The 19,338-nt window shown below is 47.3% G+C and overlaps 1 long non-coding RNA gene across 1 annotated transcript; it reads left to right on the forward strand.

Moving 5' to 3' along the window:
* Window positions 1–10,798: 10,798 nt before the first annotated feature.
* LOC111551578 lies at window positions 10,799–17,188 on the forward strand. Its single transcript, XR_002734399.2, has 4 exons — window positions 10,799–11,022; window positions 11,926–12,086; window positions 14,806–14,843; window positions 17,096–17,188. It is a non-coding gene; the product is annotated as an uncharacterized LOC111551578 (long non-coding RNA).
* Window positions 17,189–19,338: the final 2,150 nt, after the last annotated feature.

Below are 19,338 nucleotides of genomic sequence, written 5' to 3' on the forward strand. Positions count from 1 at the left end.
TCCTAGTTCATTCCTTTACATGGCTGAGTAGAATTCCATTGTTTGCCTATAGCACACATATTTTTGGTTTTATCGTTTGATGGACATTTGAGTTGTTCTCACTTTTTGGCTGTTATGAGTAAGCTGATATTCATGTGAACATATGCTTTTTTCTTTTGAGTAAATCCACAGGAGGGGCGTTGCTGAATTGCATGGTAAGTGCGTGCTATACTTTATAAGTAGCTGCTAAGCTCTTTTCTGAAGCGGATGCACCGTTTTGCACTCCCACCAGCAATGGATGAGAGTTTCAGCTGCTCCACATTCTTGCCAGTATTTGGTGTGGTCACTGTAGTTGTAGCAATTCTGGGGGTGTGTAATTTTAGCAATACTTCATTATAATTTTCTTTCCTTAATGACTAATAGTATTGTGCATTTGTATGCATTTACCATTCACATATAGTTTTTGGTGAAATGTCCAAAATCTTTTGTCTATTTTCCATATTGAATTGTTTGTCTTCTTTTTATAAAGTTATAAATATTCTTTCGATATTCCGAGAAGGTCCTTTATCAGCTAGATGTTTTGAAAATGCTTTTTTTTTTTCCCAGCTGGGCGCAGTGGTTCACCTGACAGAAGACACCTTTCTGTCTTCCTTCTGTAATCCCAGAACTTTGGGAGGCTGAGGCAGGTGGATCACCTGAGGTTAGGAGTTTGTGACCAGCTTGACCAACATGGTGAAACCCCGTCTCTACTAAAAATAACAAAAATTAGCTGTGCATGGTGGCAGGTGCCAGTAATCCCAGCTACTTGGGAGGTTGAGGCAGGAGGATGGCTTGAACCCTGGAGGCGAAGGTTGTGGTGAGTCGAGATCATGCCGCTGCACTGGGCTCCGGTCTGGGCGACAGAGTGAGATCCTATCTCAAAAAAAGAAAATGTGTTTTTCCAAGTCTGTGGCTTGACTTTCCATTTCTTAAAACAGTGTTTTTCAAAAAACAGAAGCTTTTGATTTTGAGGAAGTCCAATTTATCAATTTTTTTTCATTTGTAGTTTTGTGCTTTTTTTTGTCCTATTGAAAACATGTTTGCCTAATCCAAGCACACATGTTTTTCTCCTGTCTTTTATGAGGTTTAGGCTTTGGTTTTACATTTAGGCTTATGCTGTATTTCAGTTAGTTTTTTTTGTTTGTTTGTTTTTGGGATAAGGTACAGGGTAAGGGTTGTGGTGCATTTTAAAATAAGGATGTCCTGATGTTTCTGACTCTTCGTTGGAAAGAGTGAAATTTCCTGTTGAACTGCTTGGCGTGTTGTTGAAAATTAATTGATCGTATATGTGTGAGTCTATCCCTGAACTCTCAATTCAATTATATTATATCAATCTCTATGTCTCTCCTTATACTAATACCACACTATTTTGATTACTATAGCTTTTTATTTACTATTTAGGTCTGGTGTGAGATTCCTCCTACTTTCTTCTTTTTTTTCTTCCAAATTATTTTGGCTATTCTGACATTTTTTGCTTTTCAATGTAAGTTTTAGAACCCACCTGTTAATTTACTTCTCGAAAGTCTACAGAAATTCTTAATGGGTTTGCGCTGAATTTATAGATCATTTTGGGAAGAACTGCCGTCTTAACAACGTCAAACCTTCCCACTCATGTGTTCAACACTTCTCCACACATTTAGACCTTTTACCATTTCTCTCAACAATGCTTGGCAACTTTTAGCATACAAATTAGGCACATATTTTGTGAGATGTATTTCTAAGTGTTTGATTTCTTTTAATGCTGTGGTAAGCTCTATTTTAGAAAATGTATATTTTGATTTCCAATTGTGTGTTGCTAGTTTGTAGACATCCGGGTGGATCGTCCCTCCACGGCGGTTGCCTCCTCACCTCCTCGGCCTCCAAAGACAGTCTCTCTGGGGTTCTTTGCAGTGGTGGACAGGAATCCAGTTCTTGTTCCCTGGAGTGGGGGCAGGAGCGGTGATTAAAACACTCTTCTGGTGTCAGTGTGTGTTAGCACTTTAAAAAGTCTTTCAATATTCTCACTTGAAAGGCTATGATGAGGCCCTGCCTGCCACGGTGAGTTGAGAAGGACATGGCAGCCCCGTGGCATTCCCTCTCCCTGCCTAGCCCCTCCCTGCCCTGGATTGGTCACAGCCCCGCCTCCCACTTTGGGTCCTAGTAATTCAGAGCAGAAAGTGCCAGGGGAGAAGTAAAGCAACAGCAAGGGCAGCAGTGGCCAATCCCGGGCTCAGGCCTGAAAGTGGAGCGCTTTCTTTCTGTCTTCCTTCCTTTCCTTCCTTTCCTTTCCTTTCCCTCTCTCCTTCCTTCCTTCCTTCCTTCCTTCCTTCCTTCCTTCCTTCCTTTCTTTCTTTCTTTCTCTTTCTTTCTTTCTTTTCTTTCTCTCTCTCTCTTTCTTTCTTTTCTTTCTTTTCTTCCTTTCTTTCTTCTTTCTTTCTTTTTAGATGGAGTCTTGCTCTGTCACCAGGCTGGAGTGCAGTGGTGTGATCTCGGCTCACTGCAACCTCCGCCTCTCGGGTTCAAGTGATTCTCCTGCCTCAGCCTCCTGAGTAGCTGGGACTACAGGCACCCGCCACCATGCCCGGCTAATTTTTGTATTTTCAGGAGAGACGGGGTTTCACCATGTTGGCCAGGATGGTCTTGATCTCCTGACCTCGTGATCCACCCGCCTTGTCCTCCCAAAGTGCTGGGATTACAGGCGTGAGCCACCCTGTGCCCGGCCACGTGGAGAGCTTTCTAAAGCTTCTACAGAGAAGGAGGACATTGGAATGTGGACTAAAATCTGAGTCAAGTTATTTTACTTGGTTTGGGACAAAAGAAAATCCTGTTTTGAGACAGATTTAAAGTGGGCTTATTACAGAGACAGAGGTTTTGCGGTGTTCTGTATTTTCTAAGATTTGCATGCAAATCCACACTTGGCGGAATAAATACTAGCCCAGAAGAGCCTGTCATCCAAGGCGGATCTCTTTCCTGAGCCTCACATCCCACCTTTTCCTTTGCCTGTTCTCTGGGTCTCAGAGACACCCTGAACGGAGCTCATCTCCAGGCCGTCTGTCCTGGCTGGGATGCTGGCCTGCTGCTGCTCTCCTTGGTGAGGCCAACTCCCTCGATCCTCTCAGGCTCCACTCCACCACTCTCCTCTGGGTGGCACTGGGCCTCTCCCCATGTCGTTACCCCCTGCATCAACACTCCGTTGGAACAGACTGTCCACATGCCTGTCTCCCCTCTTGGAGGAAGGACTGGCCTCCAGGGGTGCCAGTGCCTCTTCAGTGCTGGGCACACGTCAGCTCTGCTGTATGGAAATAGGACACTAAAGGGCCAGGAGTGTCAACACTTGGTTGGACAGGATCTCCAGACCCTGACGCCTCCCCACTGCAATCAAGTGTTCCTCTGGGCCTCCAGGTGCACACTCTGACAGCATGAGAGTTTTCAGGGACAGCCAGCTCGGGAGAGGCCAGGAGCAAGAGGGTGCTGCCAGGGAATTAATGTAAATGGAGCACAGGATGTGTCACGACAGAAACCAGGAAGACCTGTCCTCTTCCCAGGGCCCCTTACAAGCTCCCAAGTTCTCTCGTGGCTGGTCTGTCCGATCCTCGCACAGTCTTGAGGGGTTGCTGGTAGTCCCATTTACAATAGGGAAATTTGAAGTTCAAGTCACACAATTACAAATGGGTTCACTGGGAATAAAACCTACATCCTGGCTGGGCGCGGTGGCTCACGCCTGTAATCCCAGCACTTTGGGAGGCCAAGGCATGTGGATCACATGGTCAGGAGATCGAGACCAGCCTGGTTAACATGGTGAAACCCCATCTCTACTAAAAATACAAAAATTACCCAGGCATGGTTGTGTGCGCATGTAGTCCCAGCTGCTCAAGAGGCTGAGGCAGGAGAATCACTTGAAGCAGGAGGCAGAGGTTGCAGTGAGCCGAGATCGTGTCACTACACTCTAGCCTGGGTGACAGAGCGAGACTCCATCTCAAACAAACAAACAAAACAAAAAACCCCTACATTCCTGCCTCTTGGTTCAGTGTCCTTCTCAGCAGCAAGCAAGGGCTAGACTAGAGATGGGAGCACCGAGGCAGGGAGACAGACACAGGCTGTGATCTAGACGCAGCCTCTGCTGAGTCACTTGGCTGTGTGATCGTGGGTGAGTGACTTTGTATGAGTCCCAGTCTCCCCCTCTGCAGAAGGGATGACCTGGTCAGCCTCATGGGCTCACATGGATATGACTTGACACTCGGGCTCCGTTTAGGCACATATAGGAGCTCAGTGACATCTGTCATATTCTGGTTGCCACGGTTAAGAAGAGACATTGCCAGGTGGAGTTGTGCTGGTGAGTGGTGCCTGGAATGGTGGAAGGTGGTTGGGGTGGACATGCTGGCCTCCTCAGCTGCAGAGAGAAGGTAGAGGGCATAGCGGCTCTTCAAACACAGCTGACTTTGGGATCAGGGATCAGGTGCACTTTGCACATGTACCTTGTATCCTTCCAAAGTGTAGAGCTCGGATCTAGTGGCTCAGGAGCACCCAAAGGGCTGGAGAGGTGGCCTCTGGTAGTGAGGATGCCGCCCACAGATGTTCAAGCTGTGGCTGGAGGAGCATTCACTGGGAATACTGGGGAGGGGGTTTTGGGTTTTGCAGGATGACGGACACAGCCCCTGGAAGCCTTCCCAGACCGAGCTTTCTTTTCCATTTCTATGCCAGGCTAAATAATGGCCCCAAAGATGTCCACATCCTAGTCTCTGAGAATGCGCTGGTTGCCCGGCAAGGAAAGTGAAGGTTGCAGATAGAATGAAGGCTACTCATCAGTGATTTGTTTTTCTAAGACCAGCCAAGCGGGCGCAAAAGAACCAGCGGGTAGGCAAGTGTAGGAGCAAAACTGCAAGTTTATTTTTGGTCACTTAAGGTGTGGGGGAGAAGTCTATCGGCCTCCGGCAAAGGAGGCCGACAGAGTCCCCCGGTGAAGCTCTCCGACGGAGTTCCCACAGTCCTGACATCCCGACAGGAGTGGGGCTGTGAGAAGGCCGGTGGCTCACTGGCCAACAGCGGCTTTTCTAGGAGTGGGAGGGCAATAGGCGGGGCACGGGCGTGTGGGGGGGGTGGGCGTTCCACAGGTGCGACCAGGTAAAGCTTGGTCTCTTCCGATTGACGTCACCTGGCGCATGCCCAGTTGATCTGCACCTTCCCGGGCGCCGCTGCATTTTCGCGCACGGGGGAAGAGTTGGTGGTGAAGAAGAACCCGGAAGTGCACCATCTTGCCTCCGTTCCTCCAAACAATCAGCTGACCTCAAGGTAAGGAGCTGACGTAGGTTATCTCGGGGGGCCCCGTGTATAATCACAAGCCTCCTTGCAAGTGGAGAGAGAGGCAAGAGCTGAGAGCCGGGTGTTGCAATGCGAGAGCGACTCCACCAGCCATTACTGCCTTGAAAGGGGAAGGGCCCCTGGTCTGAGAAACGTGGGTGGCCTCTGGAAGCCGGAAGGGCAGGAAACAGATTCTGCCCCAGAGCCTCCAGGAAGAAATGCGACCCTGCTGATGCCTTCCTTTCAGCCCAGTGAGGGCTGTTTTGGACTTCTCACCTCCTGCACTGTGAGAGAATGTATGTGGGCTGGTTAAAGCCACGGAATTCATGGTGATTTGTTACATTTGTCGTAGGAAACAAATGCAGTTTCATTTCCCACAAAGTTATAATACAATTTTGGTTTTCATGCCTTTAAAACCCACAGCTGAGATGGGCATTTCCGGGTTTTGAGCAAACACAGATGAATGACAGTGTTACAGGAAGTGAAGCCAGGGCCCTGGTGGGGGCTGAGCAAAGCAGCCTTACCCTGGTGGGTTTGGGCCAGTTCAAAGCACCCTATCGCTAAGCTCTACACACAATTCAGTAAATAACAAACACAATCCACAGATTGGTTGTGAAGCATGGGATGATGAATAATTCATGAGCCAGCCTGGCAGCTCACAGCAGGGACCCTGGAATGTGGCTCCATTACTGAGAACTGGGACAATAGGGCCTCAGGGCAGGAGGTTTCTTTGTCCTTTAGTCCCACATCTCAGCCCCTGCATGGCCTTTGGGAAGTGAAAATTGATTATACAAAATGGCGACATTTTTATCACATCTGACTAAAACAGAGGGAAAAACCCCCAAGTTACAAACGCCTACTCCAGGAACTGTCTTACAAGGTCAGTCCAAAACCGCATGCATGCACGGGCCTGGTATGACCCTAAGCTTTCGAGTTTGACTGGTAACGGCTGCCATTCTCCCTCAGGAGTCGCCAGCTCCTGCAGGACACCACTCCCTGCAGGACACCAAGGAACGAACTTTCAGAACAGCTGTACAAAACCTTCCTCTCTTCGCAACGAAACCCCAGGCTTTCACTTTGTTCTTTGAACACACCTAGGGGCCACCCCAGTTTGCGTGTCCCAAGTGGCAATTCTTGTGTATTATTCCCAAACAAAACAAACTGCCTTCTTGGAGATTCATCTCTCTGGATGTTTATTTCATGCTGACATGAACAGTGGCCTGAACACCTGCTCTGTTTGTCCTAGCAAGGGACCTGGGGCAAGTCACTGAGATTCTGGGGCCTCATTTTCCTCCTAGAAAATGAGTGGGGGATAGCTCTTCCTCCAACCACGTGTGTGGAGTGCTCGTGTGGAGTACTGCATGAGGCGTCTGGAGTGCTCATCAGGGCTGGTCTCACCCAGCGAGGGCTGCCGAGGGGTGTGCTGGGATGTCGTCTCCAGCAGATCCTGTGAGAGACAGCAGGATTCCACCCGACAGTCAAGCACTGACAGCCAGTGTGGGGGCAACAGATTTGGCTGTGGCTTATCCTCTGCTCTCTGCCCCCTTCCTCCAGGCCTGTGCCTTGGATGTTCAAGCAGGGAGAGGCTTTGTGTCCACTGACTCTATGCCCCATGCTGTTGTATCCATTAGGGGGTTTTCAAGTCCAACCGTGACTCAGTTTACATCTTTAAAAACCAAAGGATTCCTTCATAGAACCCGTAATACAGAAAGAGGGAGAGACAGAAAAGAGATATTCTCTCTTTCCAGAAAGTCTTGGACAGCAGGTATAGGTATGAAAAGTCAGCACATCCCATGGCCCCTCAGAGCCATCCTTGCATGTCCATCCACATTTCCTTGCAAATCTTTGATAGGATGCAAGGCTGTGGGTGACAAGTTTGGGCTCTGAGCCTGTCAGTCTCTCTGTGACCCAGAGACCCCAGTGCAGAGATTCCCGATGCCATGGCCCTGTCCTCCCCTGCCGTGAGCAGGCAAGGTATCTCTCATGTGTGGTCAAGTGGACAGGTCACCTGCACAGCTGGCCATGGACTACAGGCTGCTTCTGCTGACCAGGAAGTGAGGCTGTAGGTAAAGCAGAGCTTCCCTGAGATCACAGGCTCCATCTCAGAGTCAGGACCAGCCCAGAGACCTGGGCTTCTGCCAAATGATGGACAGGTTGGCCAGATTTCTGTGCTCTGGGAGCTGGTCCCAGATGTTTCCAGCATCAAGGATGTTTCTTTTACTTTCCTGGTGAACAAACGCAGCAATGTCATCATACAGAGCTCCCCATGACCCAGGACCCAGATGCCTCCTGGTGATGGAGTCTCAATGCTGCTCCACTGATATTCTAGGCTGAAGGGTTGAGTGGTGAGGCTGTATGGGCAGGCAGAGGCTGGACCAGGGACCTTCCGATGCCACCTGGACCCAAGGCTTGGGCTCCCTAGAGTGGGCAGAGAGTTGGAGTCCCCAGAGACTTTCTCAAGGCAGATTGACAGGTTCCCCCAAGGCCTGCTGACTGAGAATCTCTGGGGTGAGCCCAGAGGCTGGGGACAATGTCAGATGGTGGCATTTGCATCTGTGTTTCATTGGGAGTGACGTGGCCAGATCTGGTTTCAGAAGAATCATCCAGACCGAGTGAAGGCCTCGCCTAGGGAGTCATGTGGCTAGAGGAGGGGAGGACAATCAAGGGTCCCTGTCTCCAGTCCACCAGGGTAGAGATGAGGCCAGAACCGGGAGGGCAGCAGGGGGATTGGTAGGAGGGATGTTCTGAGGCAAAGTCAATAAGCTTGGAGTCAGATTGAGGTGACAATTTCACCCCTGCCACTTAATTCTTGAGTGAGCTTACATAACCCACATGTCAACGTTCTCAATATAAAATGGAGTGAAAATGTCTCTTGAATGGGGGACCGTCACGAGGTTCACGTGAGGAAAGTGTATTTGCAGGGTGCAGTGTGGTGCTTGGCACTGAGGAGCTGTTCGGTGCATGCTGGCTGAGATCACTGCTCCTGTTAAAATAAACACTTTTATTTGGTGCCATGTGATCCTCTATCAGGTATTTTTTTCAATCTTGGGAGAGTGGTCCATGCCCTGGAATGCAGATGACCAATTCAAAGTGCATGCACGGCCACCATCCACCCTCACCTCCAGGTGCTGCAAACTGCTTCAGGCCCCTTTCCTATAGAGCCCAGGCCTGATTTTGCCTGAGAGCATCCCTCTCACCAGTCCCCCTGCTGCCCTCTCAGTTCTGGCCTCGTCTCTGCCCCAGTGGACTGGAGACAGGGACCCTTGATTGTCCTCCCCTCCTCTAGCCTCTTAGTGCAGCATCCTGGAAAACTACTGTTAGTCAGTCAGAAGTGGAGACATCTGCCAACCCCAGTACCAGACCTTTCACTAGCCCAGTGTGCTGCTCACTTGTCTCTGCTCCCAGATCCATCTGGGTCACAGGGAGCAGGAAGCCTGCAAACTAACTTGCCTGCAAACTAATCTTGCCAATGGGAAACTCCAGCAGGAGAAGGTGGAGGAAGAGAGAAACCATTTTATTTTCTTCCTGCCTCTTCTGCTGTCTCTTGCAGCTGTAACAGCCTCTTGGGTTCCTCCCTAGGATGACCGATTCCAGCAGCATCTCACTCATGGACTCTGGCTCAGGTGGTCTATGGGAGGGAAGGCCTATTGTTGATTGCTAATTTGTGGTGATGGTTCCCACAGTCACAGCAGCAGCAGCAGCAGCAGCACGTGCTCCATAGCCTCAGAGGTGCAGTGATCCTGGGATCTGGGATATGCCATTTTCTCTTCTGCTTCTCCAGCTCCTGGGATGATGACAGCTTCCCACAGTTCATAGTCTCTGCAGAACCTCAGCTTCCCCTTTCTAATTTTCCAGGCTTCCAAAACTTTCGTAACTGGTTCTCCATATCAAATTCCTACTGTTTGAAATACCTGGTCTCTGTTGTTCTGACAGGACACTAAGCGAAGTGACCAGTACAAACCATGGGCAGAGGCTCACATGAGGCCAAGTTTGTCTGTCACTAAGGTCCGAGATTAGGACCAGCAGGTGGCTCAGCTCCCCATGCTCATTCAGAGACCCGAGTTCCTGCCACACTGTTTCTTCCCCACTCCTTCAGCACCGTTCTCATCTGTGTGACCAAGACTGGGTCCTAGCTCCTCCCATGCTCGGGTGTGTAGGAAGAGGACCCAGATCAAGGAACAGCCAAGCCCCAGTTGTAAAGGCTTTGGTCAACAAGTGACCCCACCTCTTCTGCTCCCATTAGGGCGACCGGAGTGCAGGGGGAGCTGAGGTATGTGGTGTAGCTCTCCAGCCACTGCCAAGCTGCAGTCCTGTTGTTAGAGAAGAAGGGAAGATGGATTTTGGCAGAACCCACTGCCACCTCTGCCACCTGAGCTTTGTGAATGCACACAACTCACTTAAGATACCTTCCTTGTAGGGTTGTGGCAATGGCTGAATGAGAATAGCATAAAAAATTCTTATCCCGGTGGTGGTACCAAGGAACTTTTAACTAAGGTCAGTGCTCACTGTCTACACCAGGACTGACCCCCAGTGGGTCACAGTGACTGTGAGTGAACCTGAGCTCCTGAGGAAGGACCCAGAGATGCCTGCATCTGGGTCTGCTGCCTCCTGCTGACAGCCACAAGTTCAACCTTCCATGTGAGCAAGGAGGTGACGTCTCCTTTTGTCTACTTACTCGTAAGCCCTGGTTAGCATCTTTGTTGCTTTATAGTTACAGGCTGCTTTCAAATTGGCGTTCAGGACAGGCAAATTACACCCTGTAATGGAGCAGATGGTAGGTGAGGACAGAGGTTTTCCCCAGCCGTCACTGGTGGCTGAGCCAGGTCCTAAAAAGGGTCATCTGTCATTCCTTTTAAAGGGCTTCTATTCCTGTGTGGCTGGAAACTGGGGAAACCTGGCCTCTGGACGGCTCCCAGTAAGTAGTCACGTCCCAGTCCCAGGATGGCTGAGGGTGGTTGCCATGGCAGTGGACTGTGCTCCTTTCTTGCTTTCAAAGGAAGCTGGGGCTGCCCAAGACAACGAGGGAGCCTCCGTCTTGGGAGGTTGGAGGCCTTTGTTCCTCTCCCACTCCTCTTCCCCCATCCCCCCAGAGAATGCACAGGACCTCATTATGCTGCTTCTGTCTTGCATACTATAATTTGGATAACAAAAGCGGCTCAAGATGGATGGAAGCCATCACAGTTCCTGGCATCATGGCCCAAGGATGAACTTGCTTCTCAGGGTCTGATTCGTTATCTCACGAGTAAGCTCACAAAGTCAAGTTTGAGTCTACTCCTGTGGGTAGAATGGTTCTATTTGATTGGTCTTATTTTAGTGACCAACTACCTAACTAACTAATCAGTTAACCAGCTAACTTTCTTTCTCCCTCCTTTTCCACCTCTTCTCCTTCCCTCCCTCCTCCACCCTTTCTCCCTCTCTGCCTTCCCCTTTCTCCTTCTCCACCTCATTTCCCTCCCTCAGTTCACCCTCCCTTCCTCCTTTCCTGCCTCTCTCTCTCCTTCCCTCCCCTCCCCTCCTCCCTTCCTCCCCCCCGTTTCTTCCTCTCTCTCCTCCCCCTCCATTCTTCTCTCCCTCTCTCCCCTTTCCCTTCTCGCCCCTCCCCTGGCTTCCCCACCCCTTCCAGCTCTGCACTGGCTGAGGTTATGGAAATACATAAATAACACTTGAGCCTTGATCACCACCTGGAGTTGGAGGAGACACAGCAGGACACATTCACTATAAGAATCTGTAAGTGTTAGGATGGTGTTTCCGTGGCTGCTGCAAGGGCTCAAAGTGGGAAGGACCACACAGAGCTGAGATGGGGTCAGAGGTGCCCTGAGCTGTGCTAAGTCTGCATGTGTGTGCCTGTCTCCAGGGGGAGCAGGACATGCCCAAGGCATGGGGTTGGGACAATAGGAGGTTCCAGTCAAGGAGGATATGGGATGAGGCTGGGGAGTGTGGCAGGAGAATAAATCTTGGAACCCCCAAGATCACTAGCTAAAGAGAAAAATCGAGCTGGGAACTGCTTAGGGAAAGCCTGCCTCCTATGCTATTCAAAGTCATCGCTCTGCTCACTGAGATAAATGCATGTCTGATTGTCTCTTTGGAAAGGCTAATCAAAAACTCAAAAGAATGCTGCTTGTCTCTTATCTACCTACAAGGTGGAAGCCCCCTCCGCCTTTCCAATGGAACCAGTGTTCCTCTTACACATGTTGATTGATGTCTCATGTTTCCCTAAAATGTATAAAACCAAGCTGAGCCCTGCCCACTTTGGGCACCTGTTGGCAGGACCTCCTGAGGCCATGTCACAGGCGTGCGTCCTTAACCTTGGCAAAATAAATTTTCTAACTTGACTGAGACCTGTCTCAGGTATTTGGGGTTCACAGGAGTGTGGCAGGTTCCAGCTCCCAGAGAGGGTCCGTGTAAGGCACTTCGGCCCTAGCCTCATGGTAGCAGGGTTGTGAGCTGAGGAGAAGAGCTGCAATCAGATCTGGTGGCCATGTAGAAGAGGGACTTGAAGGATTGGACTGGGGGTACAGGGGCCAGTGGGATAGTCTGAATTCTATGGAGAGGATGACAAGGAGGACAGGGGTGGTTGGGGGCCAGCAGGGGCAAATGGTTCCTTACTCCCTCTACTTATTCGTCCAACAGGAAACAGAGCCTGTCAGGAGCAGTGCCATCTAATCCTTCACTGCCTGAGAGAAGATGAGAGCTGCTATTCCCACTTTAAAGATGAAGAAACTGAGCCTAGCAGAGATTGAGAAAAAACAATCACACAACTAGGGAATGGCAGCATAACAACAAAAATCCAGGTAAGATTTTCCCCCCAAAGTCCATGGGCCACGTGGGAATGGAAATTTCCATGGTCCTGCCTCCCATTCTCAGCAAATGTCCGCTGGAGAGTTGGGGTGAGCAGGCAAATGCGCCCTGCGCTGCCCAGAGCAAGACCGCTAAGCCTCACGGCCTCCTGAGGTCCTGAGGCCCTGAGTCTGGGCCTGCGGTCCACAGCCCGGGTGCAGCTCCCCAGTCTCTCCTGGTCTCCAGCAAACCCACACATCTCATTCTGAGGGCCCCAGCTTTCAACAGTACGTCTGGGGAGTTGTGGGTTAACTCATCAAATTTAGGAATGTCTGGCTTCTTTCATTCTCTTCCCAAGGGATACCAATTCTGGGAATTAAAATGGCCCTGGCTCTAGAAGGCCCCTGAAGATTGAGGCTAATGTGGGAATTTCAGGACTTGGGAGGGAGCTGGTGTGGGTGTGAGGGCGGTGGGTCTTCTCCTTCACTCTCTCCTGCTTTTCCACTCATTGTACCGTGAGATGTGCTTAATGTCATGTTGAATCTTAACACAGTCCAGGAAGGCAAGTATAATGATCCCCATTTTACAGATGAGAAAACCAAGGCAGAGGGGATGTATAGTTCAGCATCACCAGCTATTAAGCAATGGTGCCAGGATTCCATCCTACCACATAGCATCAGTGGCTGGGGTGATGCTGACCTGCCACCCACTCCTGTGCAGGCAGCACTGCAAGTTCCCATGAGGCTGGTGTCCCAGAGCACCTGCAGTCTGGAGTCCATTCCAGCACCTGGTCCTACTCCAGGACATACAACTTTATGTAGGATTTTCTCTGTCACCTCAGATGCCAGCTCTGTGAGATCACAGCCCAGGTCTGCTTCCTCCTTACTACCTCCTTCAGAGCCTACCAAAGTCTGAGCCCTACAGCAGGTGGGGATGAGGACGGCATCCCCTGGAACGGGAGCTGCCACCCCACCCCAGAGGGGACAGAATTGGGAGAGTGTAAGTGTCCAAAGAGATCCACAGAATGCACACCTTGGCTGAGTGCCACTGAGCACTGATGGCCTATGATCCCCACCAGGTGGCTCACTGGGTAACTGTTGACCCTGAGGCCCTTGCAACCCCCAACCTGCAGTTCTAGGGCCCATGTTCCGAATGTGCATCCAGGGTGAGCACATCCACCCCGCCTCAGCATGGTTGAGCGTATGTCCTTTCAGGGAGTAGCATATTTCCAGAGAAGCTCAACTGCAAAGGCGGTCCTGGAATTTAAACATGTTGAGAGCTGCATGTTATGAAATTAGAGCAGTGCTTCTTTCCCATTCCCATTATCTCCTTTCCATAAATGAATCTGCACGAGAAGCTGTGATTCCTGTCAAAAAAGACTCGGTGCTCATCTCAGTGTCTGGGGCTGCAGTCCAGCCAGCACTGCGAGTTCCCACCCTCCCAGCCTTTTAAAAACCTGACTTTTGAAATTTCCTGGTGGACATGGCCTATTAAATCCAATCTACATCCCAGGACAGACCTGGAAATTTGAAAACCTGTCTCTCTCATCATTTTCAAAGAGAGTAATTCACTGAAAAGCTTATGTGCCCGAATCAAACCTCTCTTATTCTGCTTCTGGAGACACATCTTTGGAAATTCCCTTTGGCCAGAGACAGGTCTGGTTCCATTGAGAGGAGCCCTTGTCTGTCCCATGCCCATCATGATGCAGAAGGGGGTGGTGCAGAGAAAGAAGGGTGCCAGATCAAGGCAGAAATCCTTCCCTTTTGAGCCTCTCAACCCTGTTCTTAGGCCTGACCACCACTCCTCCATTCTCTATTTCTATAATCTTGCTATTTCAGTATGTTACATAAGTGGAATCATGTGGGATGTCATGTTTTGGGATTGGGTTTTTTTTGCTCAGCATAAATGTGTAAAGATTGACTTGGGTTGTTTCATGTATCCACAGTTTGCCCCTTATTATTGCTAAGTGGTATTCCATGGCATGGAAATACCGATTTTTTTTTTTTTTTTTGAGACGGAGTTTTGCTCTGTCACCCAGGCTGGAGTGCAGTGGCACGATCTTGGTTCACTGCAACTCCATTTCCTGGGTTCGGGTGATTCTCCTGCCTCAGCCTCCCGAGTAGCTCGGACTACAGGCATGTGCTACCATTCCTGGCTACGTTTTTGTATTTTTAGTAGAAACAGGGTTTCACTGTGTTGGCCAGGATGGTGTTGATCTCCTGACCTTGTGATCCTCCTGCCTCGGCCTCCCAAAGTGCTGGGATTACAGGCCTGAGCCACTGTGCCTGGCCTAAGGAGTACCGATTTGTTTAACCCTTTACACACTGAAGAATATCTGGGTTGTTTCCAGGTTTTCTTTTTTTTTTTCTTTTAATTATGAATAAAGCTGATAAAACATCTGTGAATGGGTTTTCGTGTGAACACAAGTTTTGATTTTTCTAAGTTATGAGCCTAAGTAAGCAGTGGCTGGTTTTTATGATGGCTATATGTTTAGTTTTCAAATTGTCAAATGATTATTAACTCAAATTTCTAGAGTTGCTGTCTTACTTTATTCTCCTACCAGCAATGTATGTGTGCTGGTCTCTCCACACACTCACCAGCATTTGCTGTTATCACTATTTTTTATTTTCATGTAGTGATATCTCACTGTGGTTTAAATGTACATTTTCCCAGTGGTTAGTGATGCTGAACATATTTTCATGTGCTTTTTTGCCATCTCTGGATCCTCTTCAGTGAAATGTTTGTTCAGATCCTTGCCCATATTCTAAATGGTAAGTTTGATTTTTTTACTGCTGCGTTTTGAGAATTCTTTATATATGTCTGATACTAGTCCTTGTTAGACGTGTGGGTTGCAAATATTTTCTACAAGTACATAACTTGTATTTTCATCCTCTTAATAGACTTTTTCTCAGAGCTAACATTTTTAACTTTAATAAAGTCCAATTTGTCATTTATTTGCAGGTCACACTATGTGAAGATCTCTTTGCCTAGCTCTAGATCCCAAACCCAAATCTTTTCTTTTTTTTATAGTTCGATTTTTTTTTTTTTTTTTTTGAGATGGAGACTCGCTGTGTCACCCAAGCTAGAGTGCAGTGGCACAATCTTGGCTCCCTGCAACCTCTACCTCCCGGGTTCAAGTGATTCTCCTGCCTCAGCCTCCCGAGTAGCTGGGATTGCAGGCGTGCACCACCACGCCCAGCTAATTTTTGTATTTTTAATAGAGATGGGGTTTCACCATGTTAACCAGGATGGTCTTGAACTCCTGACGTCAAATGATCCTCCTGCCTCAGCCTCCCAAAGTGCTGGGATTACAGGCATGAGCCACTGCGTCTGGCCAGTTTGACAGTTTTATATTTTACATTCAAAAGTCCCTGAGTTAAGTTTTGTTTAAGGTTTGAGGTTTAGGCCAAGGTTTTAGAGTTTTTGTTTTTTTTCTGCTTTTGCACATCTATTTGTTCACTGAAAAGGTTTCCTTAATTGAATTGCTTTTTCACGTTTGTGAAAAATCAGTTGGATGTATTTGCCTGGGTCTATTTTTGGGTTCTCTCTTCACCGATCTGTGTGTCTATTCCGCCACCAATACCACATAGTCTTGATTACTGGGGTTATATAGTAAGTTTTGAAATCAGATAGATTGATTCCCTTTGCTTCATTCTTCTTTTTCAAAAATGTTTAATGCTTCATGCTCCTTTGCATTTTCATAAACATTTGTCTATAAAAATATGTAAGCATATTGCCGGGGTTTTGACAGAAATTGTATTTTAACTTTGTATCAGTTTTAGGAGAATTGACAGCTTTACTATACTGACATGTCCAGCATATGAAAATGATATGTTTCTCCATTTATTTTGATCTTCTTTCATTTCTTTTATCAACATTTTGTATTTTTCCACATACAACACATATACTTGTTTTGTTAGATTTGCACCTAAATATTTCATTTTTGGGTGATTTAAAACACTATTATATTTTTAAATTTTGTTATCCAAGAGTTTATTGCTAGAATATAGAAATATACAGTCATGAGTTGCAAAATGATGTTTTGGTCAATGGTAGACCTCATATACAATGGTGGTCCTGTAAGATTATAATGGAGCTGAAAAGTTCCTGGTGTCTAGTGATGTTGTAGCCATCATGTCAGAGCATTATTCATGTGTTTGTGGTGACACTGATGTAAACAAATCTACTGTACTGCCAGTCTTATAAAAGTATAGCACATAGAATTATGTATAGTGCATAATACTCGGTAATGATAATAAATGACTATGTTACTGGCTTATGCATTTACTATACTGTGCATTTTATCCTTACTTTAGAGGTTATTTTTTCTATTTATTCAAAAAAAGTTAACTGTGAAACAGCCTCAGGCAGGTCCTTCAGGAGGTATCCAGAAGAAGGCATTGTTATCCTAGGAGATGACAGCTCCATGCATGCCATTACCCCTGAAGTTTCGCGGTTGGACAGGATATGGAGGCGGAAGGCAGTGATATTGATGATCCTGACCCTGTGCAGGTCTAGGCTAATGCATGTGTTTGTGACTTAGTTTTTAACAAAAAGTTTAAAAAGTAAAAGAAATAAATACATAAAAATAGAAAAGATATAGGTAAGATTAAGAATGTAAAGAAATAAAATATTTTTGTACAGTGGTATAACGTGTTTGTATTTTAAGCTAAGTATGATTACAAAAGGGTCACAGTTAGAAAAAAAAAAGGTTATAAAGTAAAAGAGTGCACTGAGGTTAACTTATTATTAAGGAAAGGAAAATATTTTAAAATAAATGTAGTGTAGCCTAAGTGTACAGTGTTTATAAAGCCTAGAGTAGTGTACAGTAACGTCTTGGGCCTTCACATTCACTCACTTCTCACTGACTCACCCAGAGCAACTTCCAGTCCTGCAAGCTCCATTCATGGTCAGTTCTCTACATAGGTGTATCATTTAAAACATCCTTTATGTTGTATTTTTACTGTACCTTTTCTATGTTTAGATGTGTTTAGGTACACAAATACTTATTATTGTGTTACAGTTGTCTGCAGTATTCAGTACAATCATGTTGGGGTGATCAGAGCCAACACCGGGCCGTGGGGGCTACGAAGTCCGGCAGAGTCAAAGAATGAGAAAAGACAGGTTAAGAGTACATAAGGTGGGTCCAGGGGGCCAACAGTGGTATGGAGGCTGCAAAAGCCCCGAGCTCTGGGAGCCTACACTGTTAATTGGTGATCAACCAAAGAAGCAGGTGGTGAGGACGTGAGGGTGGAAAGGTAGCAGTGCATCAAGCGTAGCTGTGACGATTTAGCCTTTGATTTGACGCATATAGAATATGCTCTGCTGCTTGAGATAATGGAGAATATGTTTACGAGACTGGGAGAGCAAGAAGCAAGGAACCAACCAGTCTGCACATCCCAGAAGCTACAAGGGGTTTTATACCCTGAGCCCTGGATTCCATCCAAGGCTACATATTAGATCATATGTAATATGGTTTCGATTTGTGTCCCTACCCAAATCTCACGTTGAAATGTAATCCCCAATGCTGGAGGTGGGGCTTGGTGGGAGTTGATTGGATCATGAGGGCAATTTCTAATGGTTTAGCACCATCCTCCTAGAGCTGTTCTGACAGATGTCTCATGAGATCTGGTTGTTTATCCTTCCCGCCCCTTTCCCTTCTTCCTGCTCTGGCCACTTAAGGCGTGCCTGCTTCCCCTTCCCCTTTCACTATGATTGTAAATTTCCTGAGGCCTTGCCAGAAGCAGAAGCTGCTATGCCTCCTGTACAGCCTGCAGAACCATGAGTCAATTAAACCTCTTCTTTTTCTTTTTCTTTTTTTTTGAGATGGAGTTTTGCTCTTATTGCCCAGGCTGGAGTGCAGTGGCGAGATGTCGGGTCACTGTAAACTCTGTCTCCCAGGTTCAAGCGATTCTCCTGCCTCAGCCTCCTGAGTAGCTGGGATTACAGGTGTCCACCATCACATTCAGCTAATTTTTGTATTTTTAGTAGAGACGGAGTTTCACTGTGTTGGCCCAGCTGCTCTCGAACGCCTGACCTCAGGCGATCCACCCACCTTGGCCTCCCAAAGGGCTGGGATTACAGGCATGAGCCAGTGCGCCCAGCCAAACCTCTTTTGTTTATAAATGACCTAGTCTCAGATATTTCTTTATAGCAATGCAATAAGAAACTAATACAATATGTCTCTGAGACTCAGTTTATATGTATTTTTTCCTGTCTGTTTTGTCTCTGTTGTTCTGACTGGGCAATTTCTACTGTTCTACCTTCAAGTTCACTGATTCTTTTCTCTGTCCTTTAAATTATGCTATGGAGCCAATCTGTTGAGTTTTTTAAGTTGGGCATTGTAGTTTTCAGTTCTATAATTTCTTTTTACTTCATCTTTACATCTTTTATCTCTCTGCTACACTTTCTATTTTTTTCATTTGTTTCAAGCATATTTACAATCAAGCATTTATTGAAGGATTTTTATGACCTTAAAATGTTTTTCAGATAATTTAAACATTTGTGTCATCTCAGTGTTGGCGTCTGTTGCTTGTCTCTTTTCATTCAAGTTAAGATTTTACTATTTTTTTAAATGGCAAGTAATTTTCCATTGAAACCTGGAAAATTTTCGTATTATGTTGTGAGACTCCAGATCTTAGTCAAACCTTTTGCTTTTGTTGGCTTCTTCAGACCCAACTCCAGCAGGAAATGAAGGAGGGGTGACACCTTATTATAACACAAAGAGAAGACAAGTCTAGGTTTGCCACTAGCTTCATTAGACACCCTAGAAAGGCAGGGGCTCCTCATTGTTGATAAGTGGGTGTGACACTTCAGTTCTTCACTAGGCCTCTGTTAATAGCACCCTGTTAATGGCTGGAAGGAGCAGAAGTACCTTGTTGCTGCCTTCCAGGGGGCCTCCACCTTAACCATGTGGGTTGGTCTCTTTTCTGCTAGGCAGTAGTAGCATTCTCCACTTGACCATGCCTGGCCGTACCCCGGAGGAGGGGAAGAGCACCAAGTTCCTGTCAGTAACAGACGGAATTCCAGGCTCTTATGTGATCTCCACTGGCACAGCAGTGGGACCTCCTTACTGCTCAGGGTGATGAGAGTTCCAGCTTCAGACTTGGCCTTCCCTGATACCACTCTGATAGGGGATTAGGATGTCTTTTTATGGACTGGGCTGAAGCCTAAGCTCTCCACTGGACCTTGCTAGTGTCAGTGGGGCCATAGCTTTTTCTGTTGTATTTGGCTGGGGTGGGGCACTTATTATCTATGAGTTTTCTG

This window comes from Piliocolobus tephrosceles, chromosome 11 (assembly GCF_002776525.5).
Source record: "Piliocolobus tephrosceles isolate RC106 chromosome 11, ASM277652v3, whole genome shotgun sequence".
Classification (NCBI taxonomy): Eukaryota; Metazoa; Chordata; class Mammalia; order Primates; family Cercopithecidae; genus Piliocolobus; species Piliocolobus tephrosceles.